The following is a 22,377-nucleotide window of genomic DNA, read 5'->3' as shown; positions in this document are numbered from 1 at the left end:
ACTACAAAACTTCGATCAGACCACTCAATCAGCTGAAGAATGAGTGAGTCATATGGAGTTATATATAGGTAAATTAATCATAAGTATTTAAGAATAATGTTTTCTATCTACCATATATGCATTTATCATTTTGTAAATTTGCTTTCGGATTCTATATTAAATATGTTTACAAACAATAGCCTAAACATGACATCAAATGAACTAAAGGATCTGACAAATTACACGTATGCTGATAAATAGATAAAAAATGAAATAAGTGAAAAAAAATTGTCAGTTAAATAAATTAACAAAGGATCGATTAGCATTAACGATCTCCTAATTTTAGTAGCTGATAAATAGATAAAAAAATGAAATAAGTGAACAAAAATTGTCAGTTAAATAAATTAACAAAGGATCAATTAGCATTAACGATCTCCTAATTTTAGTAGCTTTTCCACAGCAGCTACTCTCCTTTCCTCAAGTTTCAGCTTCTCTCTCTCCAACTCCATGCGCTCTGTGTACACGGCTTTCAACTCCGCACGATAATCTACCATCCATGATGGTTCTTGTAGTCGTCTTTCGTGGTTGGTTCTCCAACGTGAACATAGTACGCACGTCTCATTTACTTATGAACAAACTCTGCTTTTGTTTCTCTGATGCTTGTGTGTGTGGTTTGTTTTTTTTGGGTGGATGTATGGGCATATAGAAATTGCACCTCGTGTATATTGTATGTTTTGAAAGAATGAAATGAACTAAAACATCCAACTTTTGGTCGGTTATATACCTTTCGCTTGCATTGATGACGCAAACACTATGGGGTTAACTGCATGCATCATTTATCATTTGTGAGCTTGCTCACAGTACCTTTAATTTATTAATTCCATATTTTAAAGGGGAAGGAAACTAAAAATATGTTGTACAGTAAATCAATTAATTATCATCTACTGTAATTGTAAATCGGATTTATTTCATTACAAACCCCGGACCAATGAATAAATCAAGAAAATCGAGCTGCCATTGAACTTTAATCTATGACGTCACACCATCTATTCCGGTTTGTCTTATCAACATAGCATCATGATATTCGCTCTAAATGACAAGTTCTGGAAAATTTGAAACAATATTGATTTGAGGTCGTTCTTTTACCTTTGCAAACTACAAACTAACGTCAAATGGAGCATGTTCGTTGAAATCTAAAAGCGGAGGTTAGTGTCGGAGAAATCTCCGCGTAAATGTGGAAATTGTCAACAGATGCCAAGTATCATAGAAAATGTCTGCCGTCGTTATTTCGACATGGTAATTCCGGCTTTAAAGAATGAATTTTAAACATCCCGATTACAATTGTAACATTTATTCAGTTAGCGAAGAACTTAACTTGGAATAAAAATTTAATCGAGGTCGTTTTCAACTTTGAATGATAACAGCTGTCATTTACTTATAAAAATGCATATATTTATGCATACAATGATACATGTATTTATTCTTTAGATTGACGTGTGAACTAAAACATTATCAATTTTGTTTAGTCGATTATTTGAGTAACAGAAAGGTATAAACCAGCGTTAATTATATTCAGAGCACTGTGTACATTCATTTGTATATGTAAACCAAACCGGAATAGATGGTGTGACGTCAAAATAATTAATTTTTTTGGTTTTTAATACAAAAGAGTTCTACATCATGTCTGCCTCCAGTAAATATGATTTCTCCAACTTCAAATGTTCATTAAAGCTTAATTACGTATTTTATTTTCAAAACAGCATGACCACGTGATAATTTACACCATTTTATTAAAATAAATAAATTATGTTTTTGACTTTCCTTCCCCTTTAACCATCTCTTTTCTTTAAAAATGTCATTTCAGCTGGACTTTTTCATGTAACGTTTTAACATTTTTAGAATCTAAAATAGATGCTTTTACACACACAAATTACGTAAAACCAAAAGATTCCAATTTTTACTCATAAATTAGAATAGTGAAATATTATAATGCATAGGCCTATATATATCTTTATTGTAGCGATTTAAAAAGACATGATTTTGACGCCAACGACGCCATAGTTACAAGCACCGAAAAATACATCTACTGTAGATATTGTAGACCTGTTCATTTGTAAAAGAAACATTAAATTCCGTAAATCAATGTTATAAAGACTGGAAACTCGTTTAAATAAAAAAAAATGCTTATATATAAGATAAAGTACATTATATATGATACAAAATTTATATAATAAATTATGCCAATTAAAAGACAAGACCTACTTCTCCTAATCTTTAAAGTCTGATGGAGGGGGCAGTCTCTAGTCAGGCGCTGAGTCTTTAAGCGACCCACTTCCTTTTTTTTCTTCTTCTTTGCCTTTATTAAGAGAGTGGCCCCCTATGGCATTAATACTTGATATTAATAGAAATAAATGCAAGTTAAATTTATGTGTAATAAAAATTTTACTTCAAAAATTAAGTTGTTTCAGCTATAAATATAGGTTTAATGCTGGATTTTCTCCATATCCCACGATGATTAAGAAAATGTATAATCTTTTGTTTGATCCGCCCATTGATTTCTTTGACAGCGCGGACGCTAATGAAAGCACCTGTCATGAATCATATATCCAAAACAAAGTGAAATTTCAATCAATTTTGTCACTTTTCCGTTGTCCTTCCTCCTAGGTATATTTCAGGCAATGTTACACCCAAACCCCGGACAGACACACAGACAGATGACACAACCATTGTCTTGGTACGTAGACAATTAGGACACCACAACACACATATACACCCATCTCCGAAATGGACGCAAAATGGCGGGTCTGGTGCTCCGTAGTCGTCTCCGACGTTGTTGTGGAATGGAGTACCAAACCCTGGATGTTTACATCAGAGAAAAGTTATAGAATTGTAATAAGGAATGAATGGGTAGAGTTTACGTGATTAGCTGAATTCAGGTTTGTGACAATTCTCATTTTATAGTAAAACTTATGGAAGGGGGGGGGCTATTTTAAAGAATATAGCAACACTAGGGAAAATTGTAGGGGTGGGGGTTGATTTTTTGTGCAGAGTGATATTTACTGCCGATCTCTGTAAGTTGTAAACAACTGCAAATTTGACCTATAAACGCCACGGGATTCTATATTTTTCGGTCATTTCCTGAAAGGTCTTGAATTGAAGTTTCAAATGATACCAAAAATTGGACTGTCACGATTATAGTAAAGTACTGAGAGGTCATAACGTTTGTATGGAGTTCTATGGGAAAATAATTGGTAGGCTTTTCCCTATAGTCACAATTCGGCATACAGGTTGGAGTAAACCATCATCCCCTTTAAGATACCTCACTACATCACACTTATACCTTTTAAGAAACTACGTCACAAGATGGCAATTTTAATGTTTTGTTAAACTGTTTATATCGTTCCATTTGGGTTGTATATCGTCGTTGCGCAGTGGTTAAAGCATTGGGCTTCTGAACCGCATATCATGAGTTCGAATGTGCCTGGAACTGCCAGTTCATGTCAACTGAATTAAATTTTTAAAAATGTAATTATTGTATCCAAAATTGCAAAGTTTTGAGCCTATTAGACTTAAATACTTTTTATCCATTATGATATCTATCATAATCAAGTAAAATTTTCTGCAGATTTGAGAAAATATTTCATGGTGTTTTGAGCCACCTAAACATTGAAATAAACCTGAAACAATTTATCAGAGTTTTTTTTCAGTACTAAAATGAAAATTTTCCATCCGAACACGTGCTTTCTAACATAGCAAACAAAACATTTAAACATATATAACTTAAAAAATAAAAACAAATACCTTGAAATTGGTGACAAACACACAGAAATGTACAAAGTAGGGAGAAGTTTTCCAATTTTGGAGACTGCCACGTGTCTCTAAAAGACACGTCCACATAGCTGGACTGCATGGACTGGAGTTCGTATTTAAAATTAGCAGTATACACGTCACTCCAGTGACATGTTTAGAGAGCGGGAAATTCAAACATAAATATATACAACCATATCAAATACGTAACAGCACCTATTAATTGCGTCTGGCAAACAAGCCTTAATGAATCAGCACGGCTTTCAATACCACACTTTTTCTTAGAAATTGTTATTAAAAATGTTATGCTGTACAGTATATGTGCACAAAGATCAAAATTTGATACAACTTGTTGCATACGTAGGCGCACACCATGTCTTTCTATGTTGTGAATATCAAGACCGGCTAAGCAAACTTTATCAATAGTGTTAACTGGATAAACATTGAAATAATGATCGCTTCCTAAATCATATTTCCTGTGTGTTACAATAAAGTGACAACACTATATACAAAGAACAAAGGTTTTCGAAAATAAATTATCTTTTCATTAGCATCCTAATATTTTCCTCTGGTTATTTTTTTTTTAATTATACGGTACCTGTCTGTGATATAAGACAAAGTTTTGGTCTTATTTTGTTGCCAAAAGGCACATCTTTTACTCTACTTGCTCCACAAGCAGTGCGATTTCTGCCTCGGAACATTTCGGTTTTCTAGATCCGCCATCCATTTTTACGTCTGCTACTTTCGTTTTTTCCTGCAATGCGGAGTGCGCGTGTGAAGTTTCGGTAACCAAAATGTGCACTTACGATTTTATTAGACGTACGTCAACATTTCAATCTTACGATAGCTATTTGTGAATAGCACCTTAAAAGTAAACGTAAGGTTGTCTAAAGTTAAAGGTTTAAATATTATCTTAAACGTACAATTTCAACGAATCCGCCACAGACAGCACCACCATCATCTCCTCCAGCATGGCGGTGTTGTCTCTCATCTGAAGGTATGAGCTCACTGGAGGCTCTGGGCCGTCTGCCACCCGCATCTTATGCTCCAAATACCATTTCCCATGTTTTACAAACTTAGTCCTCTGAAAAGCGGTGAATTGGCAAAGCCGACAGGAGAAAGGGTAATCCTCAAGAGATAAATGTCGTTAGTATACATGGTTGGTCACAGATAGCTTCTCTCCTCTATACCCACAGGGCTTACAGGACCACACTCTACCACGTTTCCCAGCGGAGACATTCATTATGAGATCTGTAAGTGAATCAAGTCCACAATTCAATATGAAACACAATATTGGTAAAATTCTATACATGGAATATAACAAGCCCCCCCCCCCCCCCCCTTTTTCTAACAGTGGTACTGGTTGAGACTTGTTCACAAGACAAGTGAATAGAAAATGTTTTATTAGGTAGTCTTTCATCACAACTATGTATAAACACAAAGAATACATATTTTGCATATTAAATCTTTAAGGTCGACGCTAGCTTCTTGGCCCACTTAGGGGGTTTATCGCCTCGGTATGGTAGTAGTTTATTGTGATTCACTACTTTTCGAAACCCACGGGCATCTATCTGTATTTTGAATAGTAGTTCACTGTGAACCTTAACCACCACACATGGGCCCACGTAAACAGGCTGTAATTTGGTACATTCACCAGCATATATGTTTTCATTAAATCTGTTTGACCCAAATCCCATTCGTCCTTAGAGAAAGTTTCTTGATATTGTCTTAAAATTTTTGTAAAGGTTTCCTTTTCAGTCTCGCTCAGTAACTGTGAGGAAGCCTCATAAAGCGACATCAAATGTTTTTGAACAACATCTGACCTGGAATCTCTATCACCAGGTAACTCACTGGAACACCTCCGTGTCTCCGTCAGATTGTCGACCTGCTCAACCCGACGCAACACACCTAAGAACTCATCCACAGTACCCACAACAATCTGGATGAAGTACCTTAGTCTCGTCGAATGGATTGAGGATGCGAAAGGGAACAGTCATCTTCCCTCTGACATTCAATATAGACGGTGCCATCAATAACGATGTTCTTTCCATTAAATCTTCACTAGGCTCAAACAATAGGTCGTCACATATATCCTCCTCATGTGCCCTCTGTATAAAGATAGGTATGATTACTTCCGTGTTGCCTGGTATCTCAGACCTCTCCACACACCTGAGAGTAATACCTGCTTGCATACCTCGCTGTATGCACGGAATTTCATGACCTTGAAAGCGTATCACTCCTTTATCGCCTAGGTTCTGTAAAATGTCAACACCAAGTAACGTTTTATCCTGGATGTCAGCTACTACAAATTCTTTCTCCAAAGACAAAGTACCAAGCTGTAGACCAAACATTCCTTTCCCATGGACATGAATTGAGGATCCACCAGCTCCTTGCAAACTTGACTTTCCTTTAAGTTTAGGCCTGTTAGTCTCAGCCAGGTTTTTATAAACATTATAAGACAGGATAGTGTGAGATGCACCAGTATCAGCTGTTATGTGAACATCCAGCCCATTTATTTTTCCCTCAATATATACTCCATCAGCATGTGGTAAACGATTTGAAACAAAATAAGAACATTCTTGATGATATGTTGTAAGGTCTAAACTGTTCGTCTTTCGGTCGGTTTTCTGGATAACCGGCTCTTGACCCTCAGAGACAGCTAATTCCGGTTTAAAGGCTTAGTAGTGGATTTCTGCAGCTCCTGAATCCTAAGGGGACACTCCCTTATAAAGTGGTCTCCACCTTTACAGTAGTAACAACTTCGCTGTATAGGACCATTTGATACTGTGGTTTGATTGTAGGTCACACCAGTTGAAGGAGTAGAGCTATTTATAACACTTGGCACGGCCGGCTGATTGTTATAGTCCTTGTTTTTGACTAGGGCATCTAGACATTTCTGGATCTCCCCCATTTGTCGCTGTAAGGCCTGTATAGAGTCTTTGGATCTGTGAAAGTTATCTCCCTTGTGAAGAGTGGTATTTCTAACTTTAGGCTTTGCTTTTGATTTCTGAGTTGCCTGTTGGTCATCCGAGCCTGTATCAGTATCAGCTCTAGATTATGTCTCTCTAGCACATCTCTTTGGGGATGGGTGTCGACCAGCCTCCTCATAATTTGTATTACTTGTAACACAGCTTCGTGAATGTCACGAGGATCCTTGACGTACTCCACATGAAACTGAGCATCTCTATCTGCTATTAAACCATCTAAAAATTTTCTGAGAAGATCCTCATCTCGAGTCTTGGAGTCTCTATCTGGGTGTGTCTTGTATACAGCCTTTTCAAGTCTGCAGCAAAATCCTCCACCCGCTCACCAGGCTTTTGAACTCGTTTGTTGAATTTAGCAAGGTAGGTTCGTCGTGTTTCAACAGCACGAAATCGATTGGTAAGTTCTTTGGTTAGTTTCTTGTAGCTGTTTCTTGTATCCTTGGAAAGCTGACCAAATACAAAGTCTGCTGCATCATCATGTAACCGAGGGAGCAGTTGATCGAGCTTCTCATCAGTGGACCATTTGTATCTATCTCCTACTTCTTCAAATCTGCAGAACCATACAGTCCAGTCCTCTTTTCCAGTGTAAGGGGGTATTTTAACCTGGGTGCGATTGCTAGGACGCCTCCGTAGGAGCTCAGGTTTCGACGTGTCGCTGTCGCTACTAACGTTCAGGGGTAAGGGGGCGCTGTCAGAGCTTGCTTGACTCTTTGAACTCGTGTCGTTTTCTCCCAGTCGCTCCACAGTGGTTTGTAATTGCCGTACTATATTTGTGAGTGCATCCAATGCAGTATGATATGTCACTCCAACGGATCCGGAAGTAGTTATAATCGGTACTGGTATTTGTCTCGTATAGTCCTGGCTTGCCATTACAGGTTCAGAACCTGCAAGAGGGGTTGTAGGAAAACCAACATGGTCGGGACGTTGTGCAAACTCTGTCATTGAAGCACAAGCTAAATTACCCGCATAACCTGCACATGAATTCACAGGCACTGAACCTGTAAATGAGTTATTTTGACATCTGATATGCGACCAAGTTGTTGTAACAGCACTGCTGGTAACTGTACTCAGGCGAGAAGCAGAATTATAACTTATGGGGGCGAAGCTTTGGTCAGACCACAGGGGTTGGTTTGAGGAGGCAGGCACAAAAACTGAATTCTGAGTTAGACCTGAAGTGTACGTATTGGTAGGTAACCTAAACATAGGACCAGTTGTCTGCATCACGGAAGGAAGTGCAGGTGTCATATATGGAGATGAGTTCATTGCTGGGTATGATCCAGTCTGCATGACTATCGTGTCTGTAAACACCATCTCAGGACGACCTGTACATGAACTCACTGTAAGTGGAACAGTATCTGAGCTCACATGTAAAACTGTTGTGTGATGAGCTAGTCTACGTACGCCTATGTGATCACGTTCTGACATAATTGTGCAGGCTTCGGTATCTGGCTGATTAACTGTGCTCACAGCCACTGAGACTGTACTTGAGACGGCATTTGTACATGAAATTGACCCATCGCCCGTAGTATAGGCAGATTTACTCACAAGTACATTACTTGCGTTTGAGTTATCTGGTATACACGTAGGTGCTGACTTTCTTACGTTGAATGATGCTTCCAAATTGTATCCTTGGCTCTCTTGATCGATAATTTTACATACAGTATCTATTTCTGTTGCAGAATCAACGGGTGAACGAGAAATTCGTGCCGCAGATCTGGACTCCTGTAAAGCACGTCTGTTTCGTTTCCTCTTCCGACCAGCCATACTGATGATTTTAGATTTCTTTGTTTTAACGAATTAATAAATTATTGTTTCTCAAACACCAAGACAGAGCGTTGTTATGATTTGATCACAGGACCCGTAAACTTCAAACGGATCCCGCCGTGGATGCCAAAATTGTAACGCCCGGAACGCTTGCCTTGTGTTGAGAACAAAACGATGTAAAGTTTATAAATTATTCAACCATAAATAACATGTCACAAATAACAACGCCGTTCAAAAAGAAAATCAGACAAGTCCCAACCCTTGGGACGATGGCAAAATCGGTACAATTACCGACACAAAATTATATCCTATACGTAAAATCCCCCGACCAAAATAAAACTTAAAGGCTCTCGATAAAATACGAATTAATATCTCCGCTACTAGTTATCTATAAATCGAAATAACTAGTACTGAACTAGTAAATATGAATTAAACTAGCGCTATAACTAGTAATTATAATTAATTAAACCCTATTACTATAAATGTACTTCAGTCACTTAGATACTGAAACAGTACGCACCTTATAATATGCTGCAAAAATATGTGTGTACTTTCCCGAGGAGAAAGGAGAGAGCACCCGTTTCTCAGTGTCCCCGGGTATATATAGAGTGCTAAAAGCAGACGACAAATTACAACCAATAAGATAAGTTAATCCCATCCCGTTAAAAAGATTATCCAATCACAGTGAATCCCCATCCCGTAAGAGAATCGCGGTCTCGTATCAATTAACGTGAAAATATTACAGTACAGTAAATAAGTAAAACAATTTAAAGTTAATTATTAAACACAAAAATAATAACTTACAAGTATTTTATAATCGATATAAACAAGTAAATTAAATTTATCCGCCAAGAGGTTCTTCGTTACAAAAATAGAATACGGAACTATGGGTAATTCCAAGAAAGATGACTAAGAAAAATGGCGGCAACGTAGACAACCAAGGCATGTGTGGAAAAACAAAAAACGACAGGAAGTCCACTGCCTGTCGTAACAAACAACTTAAAGCTGGAGATGACTCCCGACGGGCAAAGGTACTAATAAGAAAGATTATTTATTTATATGACAATATTTAGGCCCTAAATAACAAATGCATAATACACAGGTCAAGTGCTACGTCACACTCGTCACCGGAATCATACCGATACACAAGCAAAACACTAAGACATCGAAAGCATTCACACAGAATTAAAATAAACGGAATCAGGGCACCATAATGTTACAGTAGTTTCCATCTCTCATTGTCATGGAGGAGAACATTGTCTCTATAGCGCTTTGTGTGAAGTTGAAAAATCTTTTGATTTAGGTCCTCGTTATACATATCAGCAGTGTCAAGCTTAAAATACAGAGACATACATAATTTGTTAACGTGCATAATTGATGTATCTATATACATAATTGTTAATCATGAATTTTTAAAGTAAAATGGATGAAATGACAAGGACGATATTATTTTTTACTACGGCTCTATGCTTCATTATTTAATGCACATCTATTTCTTTGAGAAAAAAAATCTGTCAAAATGAATATAAAAATGTAACATCGTAAAACATTTCCTTGTTCAAAAGATCAATCTTGAAAAAAATTTAAAGACTATATAATACTTTCCATATAAGCAGCAGAACCCGTGAGATGAATTCATTTAGATCATGTTTCAATAAGTATGAGACTTACGCATGTTTTAGTGCATATCCATACCATTGGCAGCTACTGTAACGGTCAAGATTTACATGCAGCTACCAGTCTAGATATTTGGCTCTTGGGCAGTTCTGAAGATTTTTTTTATAAAACCATTTGACCTGATCAATCATGGAGTAATCTTGGAATTATGTTATGTAAGCTTTTCTGTGTTGGAGGCTCTCGTGATTGAGGGTTAAGCCAGTATGATAATTCAAGTGCTGGACATTCGATCAATTTGGAAGACCTCATTAAAGTCATAAACAAAATTTATTTTCTTGGTGGCTTAGGTGGTTTAGATGCTGCAGACATCGGTGGTGTGGAAGTGAAGATATTGGTTGTTTGGCGATCATACACAAAAAAATCAGTAGCCTCGATGCTATTCTGAAAACCATTGTGGCCAGGAGGAAATACTGAGGACATCGGTGGTTTGAAGGCAATATTAAATAAATAAGTGTTTTTGAAACTATACTGGAGACATCTGTGATTTGGAGGCAATACTGAAGATATCGGTGGTTTGAGGGGCAGTACTAAAGACATCGGTGGTTTTGAGACAGTACTGAAGTCATTTGTGGCTTGGAAGCAATACTGAACACATTTGTGGTTTGGGAGCAGTACTAAAGAGGTCAATACTAAGTTCATACTAAAATCTGTTGGATTTTTTCTCTCTTTTATATTACACAAAATAATTACAACATACCTCTAAAATTTTGATTAAGGGTTGATCAATGAACTGGAACCACCTTTCATTTATGCATGCACCATGCATACTCGTTCCACAATTTAGACATCCAAGTCAGTGATTAAGAAAACGATCCTGATTTATGATTCTACAACACACTTTTTAAACATTTCCTTTTGCATTCTTGCAAAATAACAATCAATTTTTCAGGTTTTCGAATTTGATGACCAAACGAACGTTTTGCACAGATGACAAGAAATTGGGTTTTTTTATCATATACCAGCTATTTACTGGTTCTGAAGAAATATCAAATTTATTGCCCATTAATCAAAAAATGAAGGTTATTTTCCTACACAAGGTGCCAATAAAAATGCATACAATGCGTTCTTTCATGATTGAAAATGGCATTACATTTGACATTTTACACAAAATTCACTTCAATAAAATTACATTTGCAAATATGTTTCCTTATACGAACCAATAGAATAGCAAAAAAATTCAATATTCTGTATGAACTTTATCATGGCGTCAAAATGAGCATAGCACGCGCTTATCTCTCGCGCTTGAACTACTGTAAACAGAAAATCTCGGTAATTTTAACAGTTCTGAACGATTTGTCTTTCTCGAACGAGTAAAAATATAAGTAACTAGATACGATCTCGTTACGAGTAACGAGGAGGTCTTCCGTTCAATTTTTCAAACGATACCATTAAAATATTAATGAAATTTCAGAATTTCCACTTACATTTCACATACAGCACATTAAAGATTTAATGTTTTAATCCCCTAAAAATTCCGTCATCAATGGGTGTGGCTATGAGTTTTACAAACTGATATTATTACGATCAACAACTTTGCTTCTATAATGCATTACAAAATCTTTATTGTTTTAAAGTTATTTGTAATAGAGTTTACGAGTGTCTTGGCCCCTTATTTAGGGGTCAGCCCCTTTTTCTTGATTTCTTTGAAAAGGTCTTAAGAATACTAACATTTATTGTTCTTACACCCATCTAAAATTGTTGATCATTTTGAGACACAAATGATTGAATATTTTAGGGGCCAGCCCTATAGATCCTTAATGGGGACAGAAATTCGTGTTTTGATAAGTGGAATCGATTTAAATCATTATTTCAAACATTTTCTCTTCTATGATGTCTAACAACATATTTCTACTTCTATAGTTATATTTCGTCAAAGTTTAAGTATTTTGGCCCCTAAAATTCCCTAATTACGTAATAAATGGGTGTGGGAATATTTTTTCTAATAGATATTGGTACGATCAACAACTTTGCTTCTATAAAGCATTACAAAATCTTTATCGTTTTTAAGTTATTTGTAATAGAGTTTAAGAGTGCCCTGGCCCCTGATTAAAGGGGCCAGCCCCTTTTTCTTGATTTCTTTGGCAAGGTCTTAAGAATACTAACAATTTTTGTTCTTACACCTATTTAAAATTGTTGATCATTTTTGAGATACAAATGTTTGAATATTTTAGGTGCCAGCCCTCTAGATCCTTAATGGGGACAGAAATTCGGGTTTTGATAAGTGGAATCGATTTAAATCAATAATTCAAACATTTTTTTCTTCTGTGATGTCTAACAAAATATTTCTACTTCTCTAGTTATATTTCATCATAGTTTAAGTATGTTGGCCCCTAAAAATCCCTAGTTACGTAATAAATGGGCGTGGTAATAATTTTTTCTAATAGATATTGGTACGATCAACAACTTTGCTTCTATAATACATTAAAAAATCTTTATCGTTTTTAAGTTATTTGTAATAGAGTTTACCAGTGTTTTGGCCCCTAATTAAAGGGGCCAGCCCCTTTTTCTTGATTTTGTTGGAAAGAACTTTTGATTCTCTACCTCTTTTGTTATATATGTCTTAACAAAATATCAACTGATAAAAAGATATAAATCAAAACGTGTGAAAATTTTGAATGAAAATTCATACCCAATTTTCGTGCCCAGGCGAGCTCCAAGAAATGGCGCAACAGGCAATAAACAACTACATGCTGCACAACTCCAAACTATCGTCTACCTATCCTGAAAATTTGATATTCATATCTCTTATGGTTTCCGAGTTTATAGCTGCACAAAATGGGTCGTCAAAAATTACAAAATGGCCGACAATTCGGTACCGGAAGTGACTACGAAAAAATGAAGAAAACTGTATGAAGTTTAGATCACGCCCAACAATCTGTGAAAAAATGGTTGAGATCGGTCGAATAGATTCCGAGAAATCGCGTGCACAAAATTTGGAAAAAAATAATAATAATAATAAATAACTAGATACGATCTCGTTACGAGTAACGAGTAAGTCTTCCTTGTGATTTCTGTTTTTAATCATATAATGAATAATCGATATAATTTTAGAATTACCCCCCCCCCCCCACACACACTTTCAGATAATGTATGCAAATCCCTAATTAGGTAATAAATGGGTGTTGCAATGAGTTTTCCAGATATATATTGCTACAATTAACAACCTTGCTTTTATAATGCATTACGAAATCTTAATCGTTTTTATGTAATTTGTAAAAGACTTTACGAGTTTCTTGCCCCCCTCCCCCCCCCCCCCCCCCCCCAATAAAAAAAGGGGCCAGTCCCTTTTTCTTGATTTCTTTGAAAAGGTCTTAAGAATACTAACAATTTTTGTTCTTACTCCCATCTAAAATTGTTGATCATTTTTGAGATACAAATGTATGAATATTTTAGGGGTCAGCCCTCTAGATCCTTAATGGAGACAGAAATTCGTGTTTTGATAAGTGGAATCGATTTAAATCATAAATTCAAACATTTTCTCTTCTATGATGTCTAACAAAATATGTCTACTTCTCTATTTATATTGCGTCAAAGTTTAAGTACTTTGGCCCCTAAAAATTCTTAATTACGTAACAAATGGGCGTGGCAATTTTTTCTAATAGATATTGGGACGATCAACAACTTTGCTTCTATAATGCATTACAAAATCTTTATCGTTTTTAAGTTATGTGTGATAGAGTTTAAGAGTGCCTTGGCCCCAAAATAAAGGGGCCAGCCCCTTTTTCTTGATTTTGTTGGAGAGAAGTATTGATTCTCTGCCACTTTTGTTATATATGTCTTAACAAAATATCAACTGATAAATCAAAACGTGTGAAAATTTTGAATGAAAATTCATACCCAATTTTCGTGCCCAGGCGAGCTCCAAGAAATGGCGCAACAGGCAATAAACAACTACATGCTGCACAACTTCAAACTATAGTCTACCTATCCTGAAAATTTCATATTCATATCTCTTATGGTTTCCGAGTTTATAGCTGCACAAAATGAGTCGTCAAAAATTACAAAATGGCCGACAATTCGGTACCGGAAGTGACTACGAAAAAATTAAGAAATATGTATGAAGTTTAGATCACGCCCAACCATCTGTGAAAAAATGGTTGAGATCGGTCGAATAGATTTCGAGAAATCTCGTGCACAAAATTTGGAAACCACTTCCTTTTCGATAATGTATACGATTGTCAATATCCTTTAAAATGCTTAACAAAGAGTTTTGCTTTTTAACATACAGCACATTAAAGATTTAAGATTATAGTCTCCTAAAATCTCTAAATACGTCATCAATGGGTTTGGAAATGAGTTTTACAAACTGATATTGCTGCGATCAACAACTTTGTTTTTATAATGCATTACAAAATCTTGATCATTTTTAACGTATGAGTAATAGAGTTTAGGAGTCTATATAGCCAGCCCCTTTTTCTTGATTTCTTTGAAAAGGTCTTAAGAATACAAACATTTTTTGTTCTTACACCCATGTAAAATTGTTGATCATTTTTGAGATACAAATGATTGAATATTTTAGGGGCCAGCCCTCTAGATCCTTAATGGGGACAGAAATTCGTGTTTTGATCAGTGGAATTAATTTAAATCATTTATTCAAACATTTTCTCTTCTATGATGTCTAACAAAATATGTATACTTCTCTAGTTATTTTTCGTCAAAGTTTAAGTACTTTGGCCCCTAAAATTCCCTAATTACGTAATAAATGGGCGTGGCAATATTTTTTTCTTATAGATATTGGTACGATCAACAACTTTGCTTCTATAATGCAATACAAAATCTTTATCGTTTTAAGTTATATGTAATAGAGTTTACGAGTGCCTTGGCCCCTATAAAAAGGGGCCAGCCCCTTTTTCTTGATTTCGTTGGAAAGAACTTATGATTATCTACCACTTTTTTTATATATATCTTAACAAAATATCAACTGATAAAAAGATACAGATCAAAACGTTTGAAATTTTTGAATGAAAATTCGTACTCAATTTTCGTGCCTAGGCGAGCTCAAAGAAATGGCGCCACTGGCGTTAAACAATACAATAGTGCACAACTTCAAACTATAGACTACCTATCCTGAAAATTTCGTATTCATATCTCTAATAGTTTCTGAGATCAGCTCTGCACAAAATAGGTCGTAAAAAAATAGAAAATCCGCCGTAACTCGGTACCGGAAGTGTCGATTTCAAAATTTCCAAAAACGTCTAGAATTATGATCTCTGGCAATCATCTGTGAAAAAATGGTCAAAATCGGCCGAATAGTTTCTGAGAAATCGCGTGCACAAAATTTGTGGAAAAAAATAATAATAAGAAACAGTACGAAAACAATAAGGTCTTCCGTTGGAAACGGAAGACCTTAATAATAATAATAAGAAACAGTACGAAAACAATAAGGTCTTCCGTTGGAAACGGAAGACCTTAATAAACAGCAATGTTAAAAGGTTTACTTGGTAGTTGGTTGGTCACGTGATCAAATCCTGTTTATTTCTTAAATTAATACAACAGTGTTGAGGGTCTAAATTATTTCATTATCATTCAAAATCTTAACTGCCTCGCGATCGTTAATGTTAATAATGTTTAAGTTAATATTACCAACGGGTTCTGGTCGATTTGTTATACATGTAAGCCTCCAGCCACCATTTTTTCTTTAGTAGCACACCTTCTGGTTACACCTTAAATTAGCCTTAGGCTGATTTAAAAATGGTCCTGACATTCGTCCCAGATGAACTTCTTTCTGAATAATACTTAGGAGTTGAGGTTTATGAGAAACTGCTGATTTTAAGTTTTTTGTAATAATGGAATCCTTACACCCGTGAAATGCAGGTAAACCCCTTTCTAAAACCCATTAAGCAAGGAGGTAGGAAAATTTTAAAAGGGATAATCCACCAGACATTTTGTAAGGTTGTGAATATTAATTGGAGAATGACCTAGGCCCCATATATCTTTGTCTAGAAAGTTGTGGTTTGAATTTAGGTCTGGCGGGACTTTTAGAGGGATTACGCTGTTGACATGAGTTGAATTGTTAAGTTCGGCCGTGTAATATTGGTCTGGGGAGGTCTTCCCTGCCTTCAATAAATACGAGGGTGAGTTTTGTGGCAGTACATGCATGAATGTTGATATAGACAAGGGTACTTTGCGCAAGAGCCCCTGAAATTATAATCGTAACATTTCAAAGTGGAAGGAGGCTGAGTGGTCACTGGTGCTTGTGATGACATTTATAATAGCCAGAGTTCAGCATCGACTGAGCCCCAGTAGTTGGACGTATTCTTGGGCATTTTCAATCTAAATTGCCTATCATACTCAATCCAATTTGAAGAAGGACTGCGATTGGCCCCCAAACGTATAATTTGCATGTACTTTAGAATGCCCTGGGCTTCATTAGGGTACTTTGCAAGATTAATACTGGCGAATATTAAGAATGCATCGGTCCATGATTGAACTGAAGTGATTATATTCTGATTTGGCTTCGGTTGTAGAACCAACTGACCTTGAACTATAGCAATTTTTTGTTAATCCCCCGAATCAATATCACATTGTACAACTTTAATCAAGTCGATCTACTGTTTTTCCCTTATTTTTTCCTTAGTTGTATGCGGAACATGAAGGCCAAGGTTATCGGATACACTTACAAGGGGAGTAGGATTACTGGTATTGAAACATAAAGGAGCCGCTGGGATGGATGTGGGAATGCCCGAAGCCAAGTGGGGATATGTAGCATGAAAATAATTTGGAAAGGTATTGGCAAGCGTTAGCTTACCTGACGTGGATGGAGATGCATTCCCGGATGGGTTAGATACAGATGACCGAGAAGCAGTACTTGATGGCATCGGAGGCAAGAACATGTGCGGATCCTGAGGCAACGCTTGAGGGCAAGGATTGCGGCATTGAAACTACATTGGCTGCGGGGTCAAAGGAGAGCGCGGATCCCAAGGCAGCTGCATGGCGAGAGCCAGACGCAACACAGTTGGGCCCTGTTTGCGTCGCTGACACTGAGCTGGCTGCGGGAACGCTGGGCATCTTTACTGTTGCATTGCTGGTAGTGATGGGAATCGGTGAGATTTTCATAATCGATTATTGGTTTCCCACAACTAACTAATTATCGATTATAATCGGAATTTTCACTATTTTTTTAGTTTAATGCCAAAGAAATGTTAATAAACAAGATACAATTAACAAATTTGTTATTTGGCCTTTTGTAATTTAATTTACTTAAGATCTCTTGCCACAAAAATTTTGTATTTAAAAATTTAAAGCTTTACATGTACTTATTTATCATTGAAATAAAAACTTAAAAATAAACTTTAGTGTTGTACTAGTTTCTTGCTTTCTTAAACACTTGTTAGTGGTTACATTGCATTTTATCATCAACAGTAATTCAGAACTATAAATTTAGTATTCTGAACTTCATTTTTTTTAGGCGTCGAGCTAATGCTCGGCAGCCTTCTAGCGATCGTCTGGATTGGCAATCGTCAAAAAATTCATGCTCTGCACCGCCTTTTAAATGCGCACAAGAAATATGTTCCTTTAACTATTAAACGTATTACACGATTTTTATTCCATTTATTCAACTACATTGTGTACAAAAAATCCAACTTTGCCTCCCTGGTTATTGACAACTCATTGCATGAGTATGAATTTGCCTAATCAAGAATGGCGGATGAATACAATAAGGTGTAAACATTCACTAAATATTGTTTTAGATTATCGCTTACATTTTAATTGGAGACCGTGCCCGATAGAAATAAAATTTTATATGTAAATTTATTTGTTATCGGGCACGGCCTCAAATATGAATGTAAGCGATAAACGTATCTAGTGATTTTGCTGCCATAAATAAACACGATGATGCAGTTGGTTTGGTCGAGCATTTTAAATAGCACGTGTTTTGGATTTGTTTGTAAACAACCATACCATAGGTAATCTTGTTTCAAACGGGAAATGAAATAAATAAAAGTATGTTTTATTATTATAATTAGGGACACACTGTAAATGTATTCAAATTATGAACCTTGAAAATTGTTCAAAGACTGTTTAAAGCAGAAAGAAAATATAATTTATTTTTGAACTTTGAAATTTCTTTGATATTTGTAACCATGATAAGTTATTGTATTATAACCGCATCACAACCTAATTTATAAGGAAATATACTGATTTTTGTTTTTAAAGCACACAAAACATAATTCATTTACTTATTTTTATTCTAATATTCATTATTTGATATACGACTATTGGTACAAAAATTCAAATTATTGATATCATTTTATAAATATATATAAAAGAAAATATCAGCTCGACGCCTTTATGGCCGTTCCGGCCTTTGATTATTAATTACATACAATAAAAAAAACTTAGCAGCTTTTAAAAGTTAATTAAACAGTCCAGAAAGTAAAGAAATTCTGAAACTGAGACACATTCAGTTATTCATATGGTGATTTGGTATCTTACTAACAACTAACAAATACATTACTGAAGTATTACTGACAGTTATACTAAGTCAGACTGCTCAGTGTTCACTATTCAAAATTGTCAGTTCACCAAAAATACTCCATGTTTTTATTCATAAAAATAATATTGTCAATGTTGGATGGGTTGAGACGAGCTCTTTTCTTGTTGACCAAGTGACTGGCTAAACTAAATATTCTCTCAGCTGGCACAGATGAAGCTGGAATAGCTAGATACTTCTTTGCGAGAACACTCAATCTAGGATAATAAATTTCATTCTTCTTCCACCACTGAAGTATGGTTAAATATGTGTCACACTGAGAAGCTCCAATGCATCTCCCTACTTCCTGTTCTATGACATCTCTCAATGCATATGGTTTAACAGATTCCCCAACACACACAATATCTTGTAGAAATTCATCACAATCACCTAGATTTAACTTTTTGGCTTCAGACGGTCCGTCCACTTTCCACATCTTCTGATTCAACTTCTGTTATCATTCTAGGTAGTTCTGGTTCGGGTAATTCAGGCTCCCTTTGCATTTCATTCAATTCGTTGTCATTGTCATCAATCCCTTTCTCCTTGTTAATCTTAATTTTTTTTGCTGCTTTTTCATCTGAATTTAAGGCAATTCTCAAAAAAAGCTGATGTGCACAAAGGCGTTCTTCTGAGGGTAAAAAGTCCAGATCTTTAGTGAATGGATTGAGCATGCATGCCATTAGTGCCAGTTCCCTGTCTTGTGTTCTGCTCTGAAGTTCTGACTTCATTTTTTCTTTAATCTTCTTGATCAAAGTTGGGTCCTCAGAATCTATTTCCACACATTTGGACAGTTTTATCAGCAGGTGTATAATTTTGTGAAGTGTAGGTGACTTGTCTCCACAAACACAGTTTGTTGCCTTCATGAAAGGTTTGAGTGCAGCAGCAAGCCTCTCTACTAAAGACAGTTCATCAAAACTTTATGCAGAGGACTTAAGTGTATTTGCTGCAGCTTTTGCACAACTGCTGTCACTTATAACCAACATGATAGCAGGAGTTTGTTCCAATAATCTCTCAAGCATACTGTATGTACTATTCCATCGTGTTGGGCAATCCATTATAAGTTTATGTCCTCTCAGATCTTCAGTTAACAGAATTTGTTGTTTGCTCATAAGTAAATCTGTGACACTTGAACTCTGATGAAAGAAGGTGACCAATTTTCTACCTATGGCAATAACTTTTCATAACTCAGGTAGGGCCAGGGCATTTTTGACAATTAAGTTGATGCTGTGACCATGGCAACCAAATCTGCACCATTCAAGTAGATCAAACGCTTTTCTTTCATTGGCAGCATTGTCTGTCACTGCAGTAGGTTCTGGCAATTTCCATATATTTTTGGTTTCGATCAGTGGGTTCTTTATGTTTTCTGCTGTGTGACTTCCAGTCACTTTTTTGGTCTCGAGTACAACACTGCGCATTTCCCAGTTTTTATTAATATAATGGCTAGTCACTGTGCAAAAACTCTCAGTGTTTATGCTAATCCATCCATCATGTGTAATGGATATATCATCCAGTTTGCTTATTTCACCTGCTAACTTTATTTTCATTTCTTCTTTCTTTTTCCCAAGTCTTGAAGTCATAGTTTTTCGGCTAGGAATTTCATATTTTGGATTCAGCAGATGAACAAAAGCTCTAAAATAATCAGCTGCATGTCTGTAGCTCCCGGTCTGAAAAAATTCGGATGGACGACCTGGGAGCTACAGTGCCTCCAATAGTAAAAATCTGCAATTTACGGCGCACAAAATAATGCACTTATGCTTCCGATGATGATTCCGGTATATGGTATAAGTAATCAGTTTATGCGTCTTATGCGTCAGCAGCAAAAGGAGGTCGAAATGCGGATTATTTGCGCATGTTCTTACCGAAATTTCCTAATATGGGCAATAGGGGTTTACACGGGATATAACATGGGCCCTTAAACAGGAATTATCTTTCCTGGACTGGCTTACTCTGTCGTCTTCATAAAGGGACTTAACGCATAGTGAGTTAAGTCTTTTACAGCTTCAAAAGGGTGTGTTATGAACAATTTGACTGTTATTTTCAATGCAACATTATCAATTTTCTCCAAAATCGTTTTGGAGCGATTCTGCAATTTTCTGCTACGTTACGGTATATGGGAGGCATTTTAACTGTGGTGAACGCCTTTTCCCAGACACAGTTACATTATTCCAACTCAGCAGAGTGTATTGAAATTAATAGCATTATTGTAGGCATGCAAATGTCAACAATATACGGTGTGTTGATGTATCTATTTCGTAAATGTCCGATATCATATGCAATGTCAACCCGTGCACGCACGGGGGTCAAAATCAAGTTTATACATATGATTATTAGGTAGGGGGTATTTTTTTTAATTATGCGAACAATATTTAGGTTACTGCTTCGCGAATATTCTTGCAAAAGTGGAATACTCTCAAAAGCGTTGTATTGTGTGTGATGTGGCTGGCTAACTATACTGATTATCATTAAAAATCATTTCATGAATTTTAGAAAGAAGTACAGCAATTTTCAATTCTACGAAAAATTAGAAACTCTTCCTGTTTTATCGTTAAGGTTTACATAATGATAGTTACTTCTTTAAAAATGATTAGTTGCAATTCTTAAAAGGCATTTGCAGCCCAGCTGATGTGATATTTATGATTTTATCTATAAAAATTTATTGCAATAAACCGCATCGAAATCGATGCAAATATAATGGAGTTACGCCGCTTTGAAGTTATCAAGGAAAAATAAAATCATGCGTTAACTTAAGTTTCATGTAAATGATTCCAAGTGCAAACTCGTCAACGTGTGCACATTTACACAGTAAATACTTGCAAAAACAAAATACATAACCACATACACAGAGCAATAGAATATCCCTTCCGCAGATTGTTACTATTAGTAAGATAATTATCATTAATTAATAGTTCGAGAAATAGATTATATTGACATTGGTTTGCAACATTTAGTACCTTATATTAGCTCATGAAAATCGGATGTAATATGCAAGACTTCCGGCTTTGACTTTTGTGAAACTATTGGCGTAACGAAGTGAAATTCCAAGTTAAAAATCGTCGGAAGGTAAAATAACATGAAAATTAGACAGATGGGAGATACTTTTATACTTTTGAATCATAGCTGTAAGTTTCTGATATGTAAAGATGCGATAGGCACTTGATACAAATAGTCAACTCTAAGCAATGAACTAACCGTGAAGGATAAATTATAAGAAAAAAATCCTTAAAAAATTCTGCACAATTTTCTCAGAAATAGACATTAGACCGTACAGGAAGTGAATCAAATGTATTCGGGCTCAATATATGAGAGCAGAGAAAATTCTAGTAACAAAGTTCGAAGACGCACACCCCCTGGCTATAATGTAAAAACTTGCAATTGGATTATCATTATAAAAACTGTTCTATGCTACCAAAACATGTGTGAGCTTTTTTTCGCGAGGGGTGTGATTTTTTATTTTATTACATTACCTTTCAGAAACGCAGACCATTTCGAATTAACGCTAGCGGATAGCATATACCTTCTTGTTTGTTAGTTTTTGTTTGTTGTTTTTTGTTCGTTTTTTTGTTTTGTTTTGAGGGTTTAATTTTCCATTTTATATTTTAAGGGGGTGAGTTTTGTTTTGTTTTGAAGGTTTTGTTTGCTGGAACTACGCATGCTTAGAACAAAGAGTAGATATTCTTTCAAATGTTCTATGAG

The sequence above is a fragment of the Magallana gigas genome, chromosome 6 (genome assembly GCF_963853765.1).
Source record: "Magallana gigas chromosome 6, xbMagGiga1.1, whole genome shotgun sequence".
Lineage (NCBI taxonomy): Eukaryota > Metazoa > Mollusca > Bivalvia > Ostreida > Ostreidae > Magallana > Magallana gigas.
Note: the sequence above shows the minus strand (reverse complement) of the source record.